The 18,071-nt window shown below is 40.6% G+C and overlaps 1 long non-coding RNA gene and 1 other non-coding gene across 2 annotated transcripts; both read left to right on the top strand.

Moving 5' to 3' along the window:
- Window positions 1-2,800: 2,800 nt before the first annotated feature.
- Window positions 2,801-2,990, top strand: LOC138787653 (U2 spliceosomal RNA). Its single transcript, XR_011362417.1, has one exon. It is a non-coding gene; the product is annotated as a U2 spliceosomal RNA (small nuclear RNA).
- Window positions 2,991-6,920: 3,930 nt separating this feature from the next.
- LOC138787011 (uncharacterized) lies at window positions 6,921-11,853 on the top strand. Its single transcript, XR_011362278.1, has 3 exons — window positions 6,921-7,134; window positions 10,419-10,710; window positions 11,749-11,853. It is a non-coding gene; the product is annotated as an uncharacterized lncRNA (long non-coding RNA).
- The last annotated feature ends 6,218 nt before the right edge of the window (window positions 11,854-18,071 follow it).

Genomic DNA, 18,071 nt, shown 5'->3' with positions numbered 1-18,071 from the left:
TAAACTTATTATGTAAGTCATCATAGCTACACGAATACCAAATATAATTTTCTTATTTTATTTTGTAATTTTTTTCTCTCTGCCCCCACCCTTTTTACAATTGCTTTAAGGGTGGATACACACTTTTTTTTTTGTGGCAATTTTCTGGCCTCCAAAAAAAGGCCAGAAAAATACCAATGCGGTGCATGGCTATTTTTTTTTTCACTCTATGCATTTGCATTTTTTGGGCTTTTTTTATGCCGTCTTTGACTTTATGTGTGCATAAACTTTTTTGAGGTTTAGGTGTTTTGTGTGGATCAAGATGGCTGAACTTCCTTGTCCTCTGCCATCACATGACAGTTGCTGGACCAAAAGGATACAAAAACGCCATACACACAGCAATGGGGTTTTTGAGACAACCAGAACATTCTAGTTCTAGTCTACAGGAGAAAAACACCACACGCTCAGCATGCTATTACACATGGCAACTGAGAGGAGCAAACAAGCCCTGTCAGTGCTCGCTTGCTCCTCGTTCCTCACTCACTGCCGCAGCGAGCGGGTGAGTACAGGGGGGGCTGTGGGGGGCTGCCCCGGTGATCGCTATATCATCTGGGCAGCCCATAGTAGATAGCAGCGATCTGCTGCCGCTGTTCCTATTCCACAGAGTGATGACAGCAAATCGTTGCTATATTAGTCATTTGTCTTTCAACATGTTGAAAGACAAGCGACTGCAAGTACAAAACTAAAACATGTTACAAAACAACAAAATTTGTCTAACCCCCCCCCCCCATGCAGCTAAAAGACAATAATGAGGAAGTTAAAATCCTGCATAATTCTGACTCACCATTCCGACCGTGTCCGCAGTTATCTCCAGAAGTCCCACAGAAATTGTATAGAGTATTGGCCAAGCTTGTGTGTTTTACCGCCATTCAAATGATTGGTGAGATTTCCAGTAGTTGAACACCAGAGCGTTACTGTCACATCAGGGATATGAGTGAGCCCTGATCTGCCCCACAGCCTCTGTCCCTGCCTACTTGCCGGTCTTGCCGCTAGGCCGTAAGCGACAATTTGGCAACAGTGCCTTCACTGCTACATGCTGAGGCTGTCAGGTGGTACGAGTAGGTCAAAACACAGTACAGAAACATCAGGCCACAATTCAGAACTCAGGAGGATAACCAGTATATAAGCCAGGGATCAATACCAAGATAGAAATGCAGTACCAAATCAGAAACCAGAGGGATTACCGTAAGCCAAGCTGAGGTCAGGAACACTGTCAGTAGCGTGGTAGGCAGGTGAGTTCTGACAGTTATAGACCATTAAAGGGGTTATCCAACACTTTGAATACATGGCCACTTTCTTCCAGAGACAGCACCACTCTTGTCTCCAGCTTGGGCGGGGTTTTGCTGCTCATTTCCATTGAAGTGAATGGAACTTAATTGCAAACCGCACCTGAGCTAGAGACAAGAGTTGTGTTGTCTCTGAAAGAAAGTGGCCATGTTTTTGTAGCACTGGACAACCCCTTTGAAGGGGTTATCCAGCGCTACAAAAACATGGCCACTTTCCCCCTACTGTTGTCTCCAGTTTAGGTGGGGTTTTGAAACTCAGTTCCATTAAAGTGAATGGAGCTTAATTGCAAACTGCACCTGAACTGGAGACAACAGTAGGAGGAAAAGTGGCCATGTTTTTGTAGCGCTGGATAACCCCTTTAAGAAGGGACAGTCCAAGACTCTGGGTTGGTGGGCACATCTGTACTGTCCATCATGCAGCACGAATTGGCCGACCAGCTGCCCTAGCAGCGAGGCTGGTGACTGTGGAGACGGGTGGACACCAGCCCTCCCTGACGATCACAGTGGGGGGAGGTGAAGAACACACATTTTACAGTCTTTACCTAAAAAAGACTGTCCTGGGCAATTTGATTGAATTTCCAGAAGATTCTCCTTTATAAATGGGTTGTAGTCCTTGCTTGTGTATGGACCTGATGAAGAAGGGACCCCTTCTCGAAACGTGTCGTGCAAATAAAATCTGTTTTAACTGTTACTACGACTTTATTGTTGGAGCGGTGGTGTGACCCTGTGCCGATCAGTGCCTGTATGTTTCCTAGTTACTCTGTACTAGTGGACCTCCACCCATGACATTTGTCCTTTACATACCTGCCTCTCTTTTCAGATGTTGGACACAATACCCCATTTTCATAATCAGTGGGCGTCTAAGAGGTAAGCCAGCAGTGATTGAACATTTATCATGTATCCTGTGGTTACATGTTGTTCATAGATAGACAATAGCAATCAAGTATATAATATACTATATACAATATAAACATATAATGTTCCATGACATAATTTCCATACGCAGCTATGCCCATTAGAAAAGCTGTAGTGTAAGTGGAAATGGCTGGTACATTTATATAATTATGTTTATTCAGTTCATTTCACACTGACAAAGCCTAATGGAAAGCTATAATTATTTTTTAAACGTTCTTTAATTCAAATATCATCAAACATCACCAGTGATTTTTTTCAGAAAACCTTTTTTTTTTTGTTTTGTTTTGCTTATATTTTATACTGGTTAGCAATGTGGAACACAAGCGAGGATTTTACGGTGTTTTTCTAAATTTACAAAAATTTTATTATTAATAATATTATTATTCAAAGTAAAAAAAAACATACAGTAAAAACTTTCCAAAAAGACCACCAAGGTTGTATAAAAGTAATCTTCATATAAAATCTGGTTTCCTGGTGGTGGTGCCGTGATTTACCCCATGGACAGGGTTAAAGGGTGAAAATTTTCAAGCAGGCAGGGGGGATCATAAAAAAACAGGCGCATCGCTTCTCAGCCTTTTGGCTAAGTTTAAGTGTAGTATCGGTTCTTATCAGTTTAATATCTGATACGTCCCCTATCTGGGGACCATATATTAAATGGATCTTTAGAACAGGCAGATGGAACAAGAGCTTGCTCCCTATCTCCAGGCATTGGCCTGGTATTGCAGTGCTTCCAGGTTCAGACCACCCCAGAAACCCCGCCAGGCTTGGGGATTTCCTGCTCCAGTGATGTCACGATCATGGATTGCTCAGTAACTAGACGGGACGCCACTAGAGTCAATGATGTCATGATGACATCGGAGCTCGAGGGGAAAAGAGTTCCGGCAGGGATCCTGGTGCCTGTGATGCGGCATTGCTGACGTACGTGGAGGAGTAGGTAGTGCTTGTTTATAATGATCCCTACTGACTGCTTTCAAATTCTTATTTTCTCCGGACTTCTTTCTCTAACCTTTTCGTTGGAGAACAGCTGGCATTAAGATGTGAGCCCTCTCTATCCCCATGTGTGACCTCTCTATATCACTATGTGTGACCTCTCTATATCACTATGTGTGACCCCTCTCTATATCACTTTGTGTGACCCCTCTATATCACTATGTGTGACCCCTCTCTATATCACTATGTGTGACCCCTCTATATCACTATGTGTAACCTCTCTCTATTTCACTATGTGTGACCTCTCTATATCACTGTGTGTGACCCCTCTATATCACTATGTGAAACCTCTCTCTATATCACTATGTGTGACCCCTCTATATCACTGTGTGTGACCCCTCTATATCACTATGTGTGACCCCTTTATATCACTATGTGTGACCTCTCTATATATCTCTGTGTGACCCCTCTCTTTATCACTATGTGTGACCCCCCTCTATATCACTATGTGTAACCTCTCTCTATTTCACTATGTGTGACCTCTCTATATCACTATGTGTGACCTCTCTATATCACTATGTGTGACCTCTCTATATCACTATGTGTGACCCCTCTATATCACTGTGTGTGACCTCTCTCTATAACACTATGTGTGACCTATCTCTATATCACTATGTGTGACCTCTCTCTATATCACTATGTGTGACCCCTCTATATCACTGTGTGTGACCCCTCTATATCACTATGTGGGACCCCTTTATATCACTATGTGTGACCTCTCTATATATCTCTGTGTGACCCCTCTCTATATGTCTATGTGTGACCCCTCTCTATATAGGATTACAAGAAATTAAGATTGGATGGGATCAAGCCATTCACAATAGGTGATGGTCAGAGGTCCCCCCCCCACCACACACAGACACACTTCATACATAATGGCCTCTGCATAGGTCATAGAACATGTCTAAAAATAATTTTTCCTAAAAACCAATAGAGACTCCTCCTTGTTTCCTATACCCACAAGGCTGCTGTAAAGCATATCACTAAATGCTGTGCAGAGGCCTCAGGCAGTATGACTGCCAACATACAGTAACAATGAACAAAAAAATCAAAATAAATAAATAAATAAAGTATACACAGATTAGGAAAAAAAAACTAACATCAGGCTACGTTCACACTACGTATATTTCAGTCAGTATATGTATATTTCAGTCAGTATATTTCAGTCAGTATTGCAACCAAAACCAGGAGTGGATTAAAAACACAGAAAGGCTCTGTTCACACAATATTGAAATTGAGTGGATGGCCGCTATATAACAGTAAATAACGGCCATTATTTCAATATAACAGCCGTTGTTTTAAAATAACAGCAAATATTTGCCATTAAATGGCGGCCATCCACTCAAGTTCAACATTGTGTGAACAGATCCTTTCTGTGTTTTTAATCCACTCCTGGTTTTGGTTGCAATATGAGGACCACAATACTGACTGAAATATACTGACTGAAATATACGTAGTGTAAAACGAACCTCCGAGTGATCCTCTCATCCCTACTTACAACCCACTGTAACATTTTTAAATGACTATTGTATATAGGATAACCCTCATTCCCAATTACGGTGATGTATTCTTGGCTGCCTACTGCTTGCTGGTGACGTCCTCGTCCTGTTTATCTATTATTTTAGTAAAGGATATAATTATTAGCAGTGATTATGCTTTATTTACATGAAACGGAAAGAACTTTATACTTGCAATTGAGCATTACACATTTGATTAAAAATGAATGTTCTTCTGCAGTTATGATATGATTCCAGTAATCAGTGATACAATGCTGGAAACTATAATCATCACATCTTAGGCATAATTGCAGTTTGCTAAAATATAAATGCCATCCCAAAAGAAGCAATCAATATCCTATCTAATCCCTTTATTAGGGCTATTGCCAACAGATATTGTTATTACCCAAAAGCAAGTGACAGCAGAACCAATGCATTGTCATCCAGAAGGGTGGTTTCTCACGGATAGTGTGGTCTCCTACTTTTTGTTTTTTTTTTGCCTTTGAACTCTCTAAAATGCCCTTGTATCTAGATACCCTGGCTACATCCTTTTTATGGCATCCCATAGTGGTCTCTTGATTCCCCCTCAGAATTCTTAGAATGTTCACCTAACATATCCAGTGCCAGTGGTCACACAAGTTCATTAGCTCAAGTCTAATGCCAGGATTCTCTTATACATGGCCAGTGGAGTGATTCCTGCCATTGTACTTGATAGCTTTGACATCAAGAACACTCTTGCTACCAACATCTTAAAGGGGTTCTCCTATTAAAACTTGCTTGTACCCTATGCACAGGGTAGGGGACGAGTCAGAGGTTGTGGGGGGTCCTACCTCTGTACCCCTTGGCAATCTCCAGATCAGCCCCCGGCTTCTTTGTTTTGAATACAGTGGTGGATCCGCAAGTGATCCACAGCTCTATTCATTCCTTATTGAACCACCGGAAAGAGCCGAGTGCTGTACTCTGGTGGCTCCTTAGAGAATTAATAGAGCCATGGGTCACGTGTCAACCCGCAGGTGTATTCTAACCAAAGGGAGCCAGAAGGGGGGGGGGGGGGAGTGTTCCATCTGGAGATCAGAGGTCGAACCCCTGTGATCTCTTACTTGTCGCCTATCCTGTAAAAATGGGACAGGTAGGTTTTAATTGGAGAACCCCTTTAAGGCTATGTTACCACTTCAGGAACATATTGGGGGAGGCGTCCGTCTCCTTAATTATGATCATGATTTTTATTAGCGTCCATCTATATCATGAGATGGCTGACTTCCCCCGCTATGCTCCCGAAGTAAAAGTGGGTCACAGTACTAAGTTTTTTCAGAAGGAAACAATACTCTTGCCTGTGGTGGTATGATTATGTTTTTTTCATCTGTGTTTGCAAAATAGTGGGCGCAAATGCATCCGTATGCATGCATAATGTACACAAAAATGTAGCTGACCTTATTTGTGTGTACATTAAAAAAAGAATGCTTTTTGATCCCTTTTTTTTATAATGGAAGTCAATGGAAAAAACGTATCAAAAGGGATACACACAAATGCATCCGTTCTTAATCCGTTTTTTGCAAAAACATATAAAAAAATGTAATGTGATCCCAGCCTTAGGGTCTGTTTAGACTGAGGAATCCGCACAGAGAAATTCCGGCAGATTCTGTCGCTTGCCACTGCTCATGGCAGCGCGCATCTCAGCCCGAGCCATGAACTCCATTCTATGGTCGGGTGGATTCCACCATCCAACTAATGAACGAACAGGTTAATTCTTCAGACGGACGGCAGAATCCGCCCGACAATAACGTCCGTGAGGGGTGGCAAGCGAAGGAATCCACTGGAACTTCTCCGCATGGATTCCTCAGTGTGAACATACCCTATCTGGCAAAATGTTGCAGCCGGTGAGTTGCAAGTGTGGGAGTAGCTTCCTCAGCATGTTGTACTCACTTAGCATCCCCCTCCCTGCAATCCCCTAATACAATAGGTACTTGTCTTTACCCCGGCACCATATACCGAAATCAGAGATGGTTAATGAGCAATTACTCTGACCGGGAAGACATTACTAAAGAAAGGTGAACGGCACTGTGGCAACAGCTGTTCGCCACTTTCTAGCCTTTATTCCCACTTCTCCATGCCTCACACCTATTCTCACCATGACTACAATAAGTCTAAACTATGTCACTTGCCTTTGTTTATTTCCTGTGGTGAGATCCCCCTGAGTAACACCGGATAATGATTGCACAAACCTTTCCAACATATTACATTACCATGGAAATTGGAAATGTTTATTAGTAGTATTACTAAACACTTGTGCTCTCCGGAAAATAAAACGAAGAGTTTGAAAAGAATATGGAAAAAAGCTTTCTGTTCTCTGTAAATAGTAAAAGTCAGACTGACATAATCTGGAACTGTCACCATGACAACCTTTTCAGGTAAGGCTCATTAGGCCTAATCCTCTAATTACTAACTACCTCGTCAATGGGGGTTGTAATTACTTCAGGGACATAGTTAACCTCTCATTAGAAATGCCTGGACGCTTTTTATCCAGCACACAAACACTGACAAGGCTCACAATTTAGTCCTTCTTCAGCCAAGGTCTTCTACTGCCTTCGTTCTCCAGGGCCTAGTCCGTTCGGCCATTAGTCTGAGAGACTGTCATAACAGTTTATCAGCGCCGCTTGTCATCAAAGTCAACGCCAGCTCTCTGTGAAATAAGTAGCCGAGAAATTAGTTTAGTATGTAGCGACCTTCGAAGAACATGGATTAAGTTTTAGGCTATGTTCACACACTGTGTGAATGGCTGTTATTTTCAGTCTCCAATGATTTCCATTGAAGTCTATGGAAACAACGGGAGTTATTTACACAATGCAGCACAGCAGCCGTTGTTCGCAATGGCCATCAAATTATTGTTCAGGATATTTATTGGCAGTCGTTATTTAGTTGTTATATATATATAAAGCTAGTGGGCACCACTAATAATCATGGAGTGCTAAACCAATGCATATAAGTAGTACATCATCCTCTCAAAAGAAAAAAAGCATATGCACAAAAAAATGGTAGCACATCACAAAAATCTTTATTGTAACACTGACATAGATACAAAAATACCACATAAATATATGAATGGACAGGAGGAGTAAAATTTTATTACTCCTGTCCATTCATATATTTATGTGGTATTTTTGTATCTACAGTATGTCAGTGTTACAATAAAGATTTTTGTGATGTGCTACCATTTTTTTGTGCATATACTTTTTTTCTTTTGAGAGGTTGTTCACACACAGATTTTTTGGGGGGCTGTCCTTACACCAACTTTTCAATAAAATTGAATGGACCTTTAAAAATAGCCATACCCAAAAGGGTGTTGAATGCGGCCACCATTTAACCTAAACTTAAAATGAATGTACCACCGGTACATCGCTTTTCTGATATTTACATGGATAGAGCAGCGCCGACCTGGTTCCCGTCCATGACATGGCTCCATTAGAATGAATGGAGCAGCGTCATAGAGGGGCAGGGGTTTCCTCCCACTGGGGATGGGCTGGCCCGCCTCCAGTGCTTCATCCCGCGTCCATTGCTTGAGAATAGAATGGCGCAGTACGTGGGAACCGGGCCGGCACCGCTCCATCCATGTAAATATCAGAAAAGTAATGTACTGGTGGTCCATTGACTTTAAATGATGTACCAATGACTGTCACTGCAATGGAAGCTGGCAAAGTACGTTAAACAATGTGGGCAGCAGAGGGAGCAGGACCGGTAGGAGGGGGTAAGTATTGGGGGGTTCTCTTCAAATCAAGTATCAAATAGCTGCCGTTAAAAATCGTTGTGTGAACATGGCCTTATTGTAATGTACAGTGGTGTTCTACTGGGCTTCATGCTCTAAACCAGGGATGGGGAACCTTTGGCTCTCCAGCTGTTGCAAAACCACAATTGCCATCATGCCTGGAAAGCCAAAGCTAAAGCTTTGGCTGTCCAGGCATTATGGGAATTATAGTTTTGCAACAGCTTTAGAGCCAAGGTTCCCCAACCCTGCTCTAAACCAAGATGGTAGAGAAGGTAACAAACAAATGACGCTTAATAAAAACAAAACTGAGAAAAAGAAAAAAGATCAAGATAAATCTAAATGGAATGGAAAGAATGACACAATTACATGGCGCTAATCTTGTCCACAAGACCATCTGTGTTGGAAAGGGGTATATAAATAAACCTGCATAACCCAATTAGCCAGCCAGTATCCAAGCCAATACATATATAAAGAGCAGTGATGAAACAAGGCTAGATCATTTAAAGGGAACCAATCAGCACCATTGTGCTGATATGGATCCCAGCACTACCATATAGAGCTACTGTGCAGCTTGCATGTCACTGTCGTTATAACTTTCAAAATCTAAATCAGCAGTAGATGTGATATAAAGCAAGTTTGTAATTTACATTTATTATTATTATTATTATTATTATTATTATTATTATTATTATTATTATTATTATTATTATTATTTTGTTATCATGGAAAACACGGAACTTCCTGTTTTCTCACTCTTTTTTTCTTAAAAAACAGAAAGCAGTCAGAAAACAGGAAGTCCCAGGCCATCTGAGCGCTCACAGAGAGAAGGCAGTCATGTGATTGTCGGACACATTGAGCCATGACTCTCTGTACTCGCCGAAATTTCTGTGTTTAGTCTGTTTTTTTTTAACCAGAAAATCTGCCTTCAGGAGAATGGACCTGGATTTCTGGTAAGTTCAGCTTTGTTTTACAGCATGATAACAACAAAAAAATATTGAATGTAAATTGCAAACTTGCTTTATATCATATCTACTGTTGATTTAGATTTTAAAAGTTGTAACAACAGGGACACTTTAAGGACATGGGAGAATGGAGTGGAGCTATATGTGACCTTTTAAGTTTAGTATTTCCCATGGACAATGATTGTAGTAAATAAAAGTTATTGAACATACTGTAGGACTCCTGGAAGCAGGCTTGGACTGGCCCACAGGAGAACAAGCGTTTCAGCCTCTTGCTAGGCCAATATCCCATCTATTGCAGGGACAGGCGCACTTCTGACAACAGGGAACACATAGCAAAGGACGGACATGGTGCAGGAGTTGGGAAAAGTAAGTTCCTATACCTTTAGGACATAGTAGTGTAGCAGTAAGTCTCCAATCCCCTGCTCAAACTAACAGCATTAAGTCTGTTGTGTGAAATCAAGTGTATGCAAGATGTAGAGCTGTCAATAGCCGCAAATTGGATCACTTATTTAATTTTTTAATATATGCTACAAATAGACAGATAGATTAACTTGTCTAAATTATCCTCATTGTACGAACACTCTAATGTGCACATTATATCAGCTTGAGTGGAGTAGTATCACATCCAATTACTTTACCAGCTATACTATATCTAATTGTGTGTCATATGTGTCATCTAACCACAGGGTGCTATCCTATCATCCAGGTAAGTATGTTAATGACCTTGTAATGCAGAAATCTCAGTTTTTACAGTGCTTTTCAACCATTTTTCTCAGACTTTAGAATGGAGAATTTGCCTAGTTTGGCTGTGACACATCCCCTGCTTTCATATTGCTTTACAATTAGGCAGGTGCACCATCTGGAAGTCATGACAGTCATTCTAATGTCAGTACCACTGAATAATCCAAATATATTTTGTGCATAGGCATGTTAGCCCCTTTTCCTAAATTAGCTATTCTTTACATTGTAGGAAGCAATTCTCCTATCACAGATACTGAAATGGACTCAGCCTTGGGTAAAACCAAAAAATAATATGTACTTACCTGCCCTAATACCCTGCCACTATTGTTCCGATGAAGTATGGTCCTGTTGAACAGTTCTTCCTGTTCTTGATCTCGGCATAAGGATGTAAATGCTCAGCCAACCACTGGTTTAGGTTGGTCATTGGTTGCAGCTACTGGCTAATCGGATACTTCCTTGTGTCAAGACTTTAGCCAGGAAATGCTGTCCCTTGTGGTGATGATGGCAGGAGATCAGTACAGGTAAGTACACTTTTTTTTTTAACCCCAAACTTAGCAAATTTCTATGTAAAAAGTATTTCCTGGGTATGTTTACATCGTCAGTCACTAAACAGAAATACAAAACTGCAAATCTTTAGTCATTTTATGCAAGAGAGTAGAAACAGATTTTTGCCTTCTCTGTGGTGTATGCCAGCCATAACCCCCGCTCGACTGATGAGCGGGCAGGGGGGCATGGCAAGGTAGGAGTGGCCTCCTCCCGCACCAGATTTATCATGATTTATGCCTACATGCCTACTAGCAGGTGTAAATCATGATACAAATCTGCACCTGCATGGTGGCCGCACATGTTGGCTTACAGTATTGTATTTTGGCAGGAGAAAGGGATTATCCATAATCCCTTGCACCCATCCAATCAGCTGCAAACCCCACTGTGATGTCAGCAACTCACCCACTATATAAGGTGATTGGCTTCCTGGAGGCGGCTAGTCGGCTGTGTATAGTGGAGAGCAGGTTGCAGAAATACAGAGCGATAGGGACAGAGAGGAGAAGAGGGTGGATTGTGGGTGTTTTTCTGTGGGAGCAGTGAAGCCATTGTCCAGTATACCAAGTAACTGGGTGACTGTTGTTCATTATACCAAGTCACTGGGTGCATTATAAGAAGTCACAGTAATCACAGTGTCCATCTTAATAACTCACTGAGTGCTCATTTACCAATGTCCACTCCAGTGCTGGGAGAAAATTGATATTACGCCGCTCATCCACCAACGTCCACTAAAACTGTCCATGGCGGAAATTGAATGATTGACAGGCTGATTGACATTTTTTAAAAAAATGATATTTTCCAATTTTGAAACTGTCACAGCAACAGGTGTTGAAAAAAAATTGCTACTCTGTAATAGTCCCTCTATTATAGCTACTATAGTTTGCCTATTTTAATAAAAATTTGTTTGTATGCAATTTGTGAAACGAATTTCTGAGTGCTAAATTTAATGCTAAATATATTTTCTGTTATTTTGTATCATGTTTGTTTTATTGTTCTGTTGTTTTATTTTGCTGTAGATCCTGTCTCCACCTGGAGTCTACGCTCTGGAGGGACCGAGGGCTGTTGGGAATGAGAACGGATCTGCTGAGCACCAAGGAACGTCGCCAACTGTTGTGGGTAATCCTGGAAGATTGAGCCTAAAGGTGCCAGATGCTCCAAATCTCTCCACACCACATAAAAAGCAATAAAAAGTAGCAATAAAAGACAAGTTCTAGTTCTTACATCAGACATAGGTTGGCAGCATTTAAAGGGTAAGAGTTTGATGGTCTGTCCCCCTAATGTGGCTTGGAGGCAGAATCTGGATGATAACCCCACCAATGTGGCCCTCACACCTTCACCGAGCCCTAATACAGCCATATGCAGGAGCCATAAATCTAGCTTTTTCTTACTGGTGAATTTATCATTACTGTAGGGTTTCCTGTTGATTTGCTTGCAGTTAACATTTCTCTGCAAACGTAATTCATAGTGCAAGTAGCATGGTAAAAGCAATAGTACTCCAGGGAGTGATTCACTTGACATAAATCAAGGGACATGTGTTATTATTGCCAGAGAGACAGGCTTATTTAATCATGAGTTTAATTGGGCTTAGAATATATTTTTAAGGGGTTGTTCGAACGTTTGCCAAAGTGACCTCAATATAAATAACTTAAAGTTTTTCAGTAGTAAAGTAATAAATACAATTTGTTTTTTCTTTTACTATATTAATTTTTTAAGGAACTAACCTATTTAAAAGCATGAAATTCAGTTGAAGGGGAGGTAAGAAATAACTTCCTAGGATGCGATTATATGTTTAAGCAAAGTAAACTAAATGCAGTATACGTTATAAAATAAAAACAAAAGTTACTATCCTGTTAAAGGGGTTATCCAGCGAAAATCTTTCTTTCAAATCAAATGGTTACCGAAATTATATAGATTTGTAATTTACTTCTATTTAAAAAAAAAATATCTCTTCCAGTACTGATTAGCTGCTGTATGTCCTGCAGAAAATGTTTTCTTTTCAGTCTGACACAGGGCTCTCTGCTGCCACCTCTGTCTGTGTCAGGAACTGTCTCAAGCAGTAGCAAATCCCCATAGAAAACCTCTCCTGCTCTGGACAGTTCCTGCCTCAGACAGAGATGTCAGCAGAGAGCACTGTGTCAGAATGAAAAGAAAGCAACATTTCCTGCAGGACATACAGCAGCTAATAAGTATGGGAAGACTTGAGATTTTTTAATAAAGTAAGTGACAACTCTATATAACTTTCTGATACCAGTTGATTTGAAAGAAAATTATTTTTGCTGGACAACCCCTTTAACCCCTTCAGGACCGGGCTAATTTTCGTTTTTGCGTTTTCCTACTTGCTTAAAAGGCCATAGCACTTGCATTTTTACACCTACAGACCCACATGAGCCCTTACTTTTTTGCGTCACTAATTGTACTTTGCAATGACAGGCTGAATTTTTGCATAAAATATGCTGCGAAATCAGAAAAAAAATTATATGCGCAGTGAAATTGAAAAAAAAAACACAATTCTTTTTCTTTGGGGGGGGGCTTCGTTTTTACACCGTGTGTCCTATGGAAAAACTGACATTTTTTATATGTTCCTCAAGTCGTTACGATTAAAACGATATGTAACATGTATAACTTTTCTTTTATCTGATGGCCTGTAAAAAATTCAAACCATTGTTAACAAATATATGTTCCTTAAAATCGCTCCATTCCCAGGCTTATAGCGCTTTTATCCTTTGGTCTATTGGGCTGTGTGAGGTGTCAATTTTTGCGCCATGATGTGTTCTTTCTATTGGTACCTTGATTGCGCATATGCGACTTTTTGATCGCTTTTTATTACTATTTTTCTGGATTTGATGCGACCAAAAATGCGCAATTTTGCACTTTGGGATTTTTTTGCGCTTACGCCATTTACCGTACGAGATCAAGAATGTGATAAATTTATATTTTGGGTGATTACACACGCGGCAATACCAAACATGTTTATTTATTTATTTTTATTTATAAAATTAGAAAAGGGGGGTGATTCTGACTTTTATTAGGGGAGGGGGCTTTTTTTTTATTAATAACAACACTTTATTTTTTAACTTTTACATTGGGGACTTCTAGTATAAGTACACTGATCTCTCATTCAGATCTATGCTGCATAGATATGGAGCATAGATCGATGAGATCGGCACTCGTTTGCTTCGTTTGCTTCTGGCTGCTGCAGCTGCTGCTCATCTCTAATCACCATCTATTCAACATGATAGTGTTGAGAATGGGGGGAAATCCTACACGTATTATCACCCCTAAGATGGTACAAACGTCTCATGTTTGAAGGCCTCTCTTTAGGGAGATGTTTTTCTATCGGTCATTATTTTGAGATTTATTAAAGGGCAAGAATTTTTTTTTTCCATGCGTATATAGTTTGCTTTCAGGATATCATTTATCATTATTCATGCTTGATACATCTTTCATGTAGATAGGGACACTGACTAGTAATTACCCGAGGTGTTAGTCAATAAATAACTCTGTCCTGGCCAGCTAGGGTATTCACTTATATGGCACTCCATAGGAATTGTTGCATAATCTGTTCTTTCCTCTTCAAGGCTCTTTTATTCCCTTCTTTTTTTTCTCACACACATCTTTCCTCTTTTGTTCTTCTCTTCTTCACATGGGTATCGAGAATTCCAGTCAAAGCTTTCCTCCCTGCTGGGGGACAATTTACTCTATATATTGTCAATTTGAGAGAGATACTGAGATTCCTAGCTGTTTTTATTTTTAAAAAAAATAGAATCTTTGACTCTTCATATACAATTGTGACCTCAAGTTATCGTTCTCTGTCTTAACTCTTTAGGCTGAATGGTTCTACTAGTGTGTTTTGAAAGGACATTGTTTCGATATCACAAAAATGAACCAAAAAATTATAAAAATTGGTAATGTTAACCCTTTCCCACATATTTCCCACCCTTTTCACGTTCTAATACCCATAGCGTATGCATTGCCTTGATCTATTAGATTGGCACTATGCTAGTAAAGTCAGCCACAGGCAGACTCTATTAGCAGATCAGCCGTCAGCCCCCCAGGATTACATTGCAGGGGTGTCAATAGGGCCACTTCACCACCAACGACAGCCATTAAAAACCGTTTCGATAGCATGATTACTATTGATAGTGGCATCTAAAAAGTTAAATCACTGGTATCAGAGCAATCTCCGATGTTGGTCATAGCCAGTACCTGCTGGAATGACGTGGGCTGGTTCCTGTGTCATATTACCTAAGCCAACCCGTGCCATAACTGTACATCATGGATTGAGAAGGGGCTAGAGGTGTATTCTCTTCTCAACTATACTTAAACTTTAAGGACAAGACAAGTTTAATATTTTTGCAAATACATTCATTTAATAAACTTTCCTTCTCTAGATTTGCTGCTTTTTTTCTCCCATTGTTGACAGCTCATTGTCTAGGTTACTGACCAACACTCAGCTTTGAAACAATGGTCTGGCTGGGTATACATATAGCTATAATGTAGATGTATAGACATATAGGGAGAAAATTATAAAAAATAAATAAATGAATGCGCCTCTGGCATACGCCATGGGAAAGGATCAGATCCTTACCTTTTATGTGGCGTAAAGAGATCTGACCAAATTTGTCTTTTTGCCTATATTCAAGATGGGGTAGGGGCTGCCTCTACTTAGCTGTGCAATCCACCCACCCCACCCAGGTGGTTATTATTTTTGCCAGTATTAGATGTGGATCCTGCAGGATTTTTAGCAGTTGGGGGGCTGCTTTTAGCGATTTTCATATCTGTGTTGGTTCTGTATCTTGCTGATAGTGGTGAACTGTTGCGTTTTTTTGTGTTTTTGTGTGTATGGCTGCAAAAAGTCCTTTTTGCCTCATGGGCAGACAGGAGTTGGGCATCAAGGTAGAGTGAAGGATGCGCCTAACACCCCAAAGTTATCATGGTGTATGCTCTGGAGCAGGTGTAAACTTCTGTGCAAGAGTAAATAATAATTGTCCCTTCCTTCCTTCTTCCCTTCCGTCTGGATCTCTTTTCATTCTCTAGACCTTATACCTGTAGTCTGTTGCATATCTGATAGATTCAACGACATCTGTCCATCCTTGAGCCTTCATGTTTCCCAGCACCAGTAGGGGTTCTGATCTTCCCTATTTCTATGGAAAGTCATAATTGCAGTGTCTTTGAACACATTTCTTGTTAGGAGGTGTATAACCAAGTTCTAAAACAATACTGCATTTCTATAATGCCCTGTACTGGCACCCGCCCCGCTGTCCCTGTCTGCTTACCACAATCTGTCCTCAGCGGCAGCGGATACCTGGGCGATGGTCCCTAACCTTGATGAGGGCAATGCAGAGTCAGAAGAAAGACAGAACAAACAAACACAATAAAGTCAAAGTGATCAAGCTGGGTCTGTAACAATCGGTCAGTGCGGTACAAAATCGATAGTCGGGAGAATAGTCAAAAGTCAAGCCAAAAATCGGGAGGCTGGCACAATCAATTATTTATAACAGCGGGCACCTGTGCTGCTCGGCCGGAGGTAGTGAAATGGTAAGATCAAAGGACGCTGCTGCAGCGCCCTTAGCAACCGGCCAGTCGTCAGGGATGCCGCCAGCACGCTCCCTAAAACTGTCCGAGCCAGTTGCCAGGGACGCCGTTGGGAGCAGAAGTGCGGGGAGCCGAGCGTGACGGCCGATCCTAACAGCCTCTCTAAACATACCTCTACTGTCCAATCTGCTATCATGTTACAAAGTCCGGAATATTAGGACTATTCCATCTTCTTCTAATTTTTATACAGAAATTCTCTCTTCAGGAATTCCTGAAGGAACTTTTTTTTTTTTTTTTATATGTACCATACCAGTGGTTCTGTGATAGACAGCATTATATTCTAATGGTATGAGTGAAAAGGGTTAACGGTACTGACACCCAGGTCAATGGATCAGTTGTCTGCTTTTTCTTCACACCTGCCACTTCTGCTTCCCATAATGCTCATCTCCATGCAAGCTTATCTGCCATGCACCGTCAGCTCTTCAAACACCTGGAACATTATACTAAATTATCCACATACACCCAGCCAGACGAAGAGGCTTCTTATAGAGATATTCTTTCATCCTAATCAAGCTGAAACCAATTCGCCTTCACCTGCTGCAGCATCCGTAAGCTTCAGACGTAGCAAAGAATAAACACTAATCACAATTTCATAGGCTTTCTTCAAGCTGCATGTATATTTTTATTAGCATTCAGCTGAACATGTGCACAGTAATTCAGACAGACTTAACAACGCATCAGTAGTTTTTACAGGCAAATCCAAAATTGCATATTTTCCCTTTACTTACATCAAGTAGACCTCTTGAAAAATCAGAGTTTACCAGAATATATTATAGAAATATGTTTACTATTTGCATATTTTCTTACATTATCGATCATTTTTAATATTAAAATACTGTTTATAAAATCTATCAATCATCTTGTAATTTGAAATAATTTATTCTAGAACATTACACTCTTTGGACATTGGCGTATTCAATCTAATGCTGTTGCCGTGAACAAAGAATGATTTGACACAATAGAATCCGCAAGTTTGGCCGTCATTGCTGATCCGCAAGTACGGGCATTGATTGATTTCTATTAGGCTGTTCACACTGTCCTTAGATTTGCAGATCCGTAATGCGGACCATAATTGTGACTGAGATTGTCCTATAGAAGTCTATGGAAGCATATTTTTCCGAATCCTTAATTTTTGCAGCTGAAACATCCGTAACGTCCACAAATTCGTAAAAAAAAAAAATAGAAATACGAGGACAACGAGCAATCATTTTAAACCATTCGCACTTATTTAAAGCGAATGTAAATTTTACATTTCTGAGTGATTCGGTCTTGTTAAAAGGGATTGTCTGGCATAAACTTCTATGTCTTATGCTGCCAGGGCCACCTCTGTCATCTTTTTCTCAACCTCCACCTACATGCAGTTCAGACTGGAAATAGTTGCTCAGCATGGCACAGTATAGTGCGGTCCATGCTGAGCGGTCATCAGAGCAGCGCGTCAGCAAAAGTTGTGAAGAAGAAGAAGACAGCAGCAGAGACTGACGGACAGCGGGCGACCAAGAAAACAGCATTTGCGGCAGCTCTGGAAACATAATTTTCACACAATGGGAAAATGACAACCGTCTTTTTGCAGTTAAATGATGGCCGTTTTTTTCCTACTGTGCGAACATAGCCTTAAAGTGTCACTTTCACTTTCAGGCTATGTTCCCACACCATCAAGATGATGGCCGTTTTATTGGACGGCCACCATTTAACAGCAAATAACGGCGTCATTTTAAAATAATTCCTAAAATAATGTCCGTTGTTT

This window comes from Dendropsophus ebraccatus, chromosome 3 (assembly GCF_027789765.1).
Source record: "Dendropsophus ebraccatus isolate aDenEbr1 chromosome 3, aDenEbr1.pat, whole genome shotgun sequence".
Taxonomy (NCBI): domain Eukaryota; kingdom Metazoa; phylum Chordata; class Amphibia; order Anura; family Hylidae; genus Dendropsophus; species Dendropsophus ebraccatus.
The sequence above is the reverse complement of the archived record's forward strand: the minus strand, read 5'-3'. Positions and strand labels throughout refer to the sequence as shown.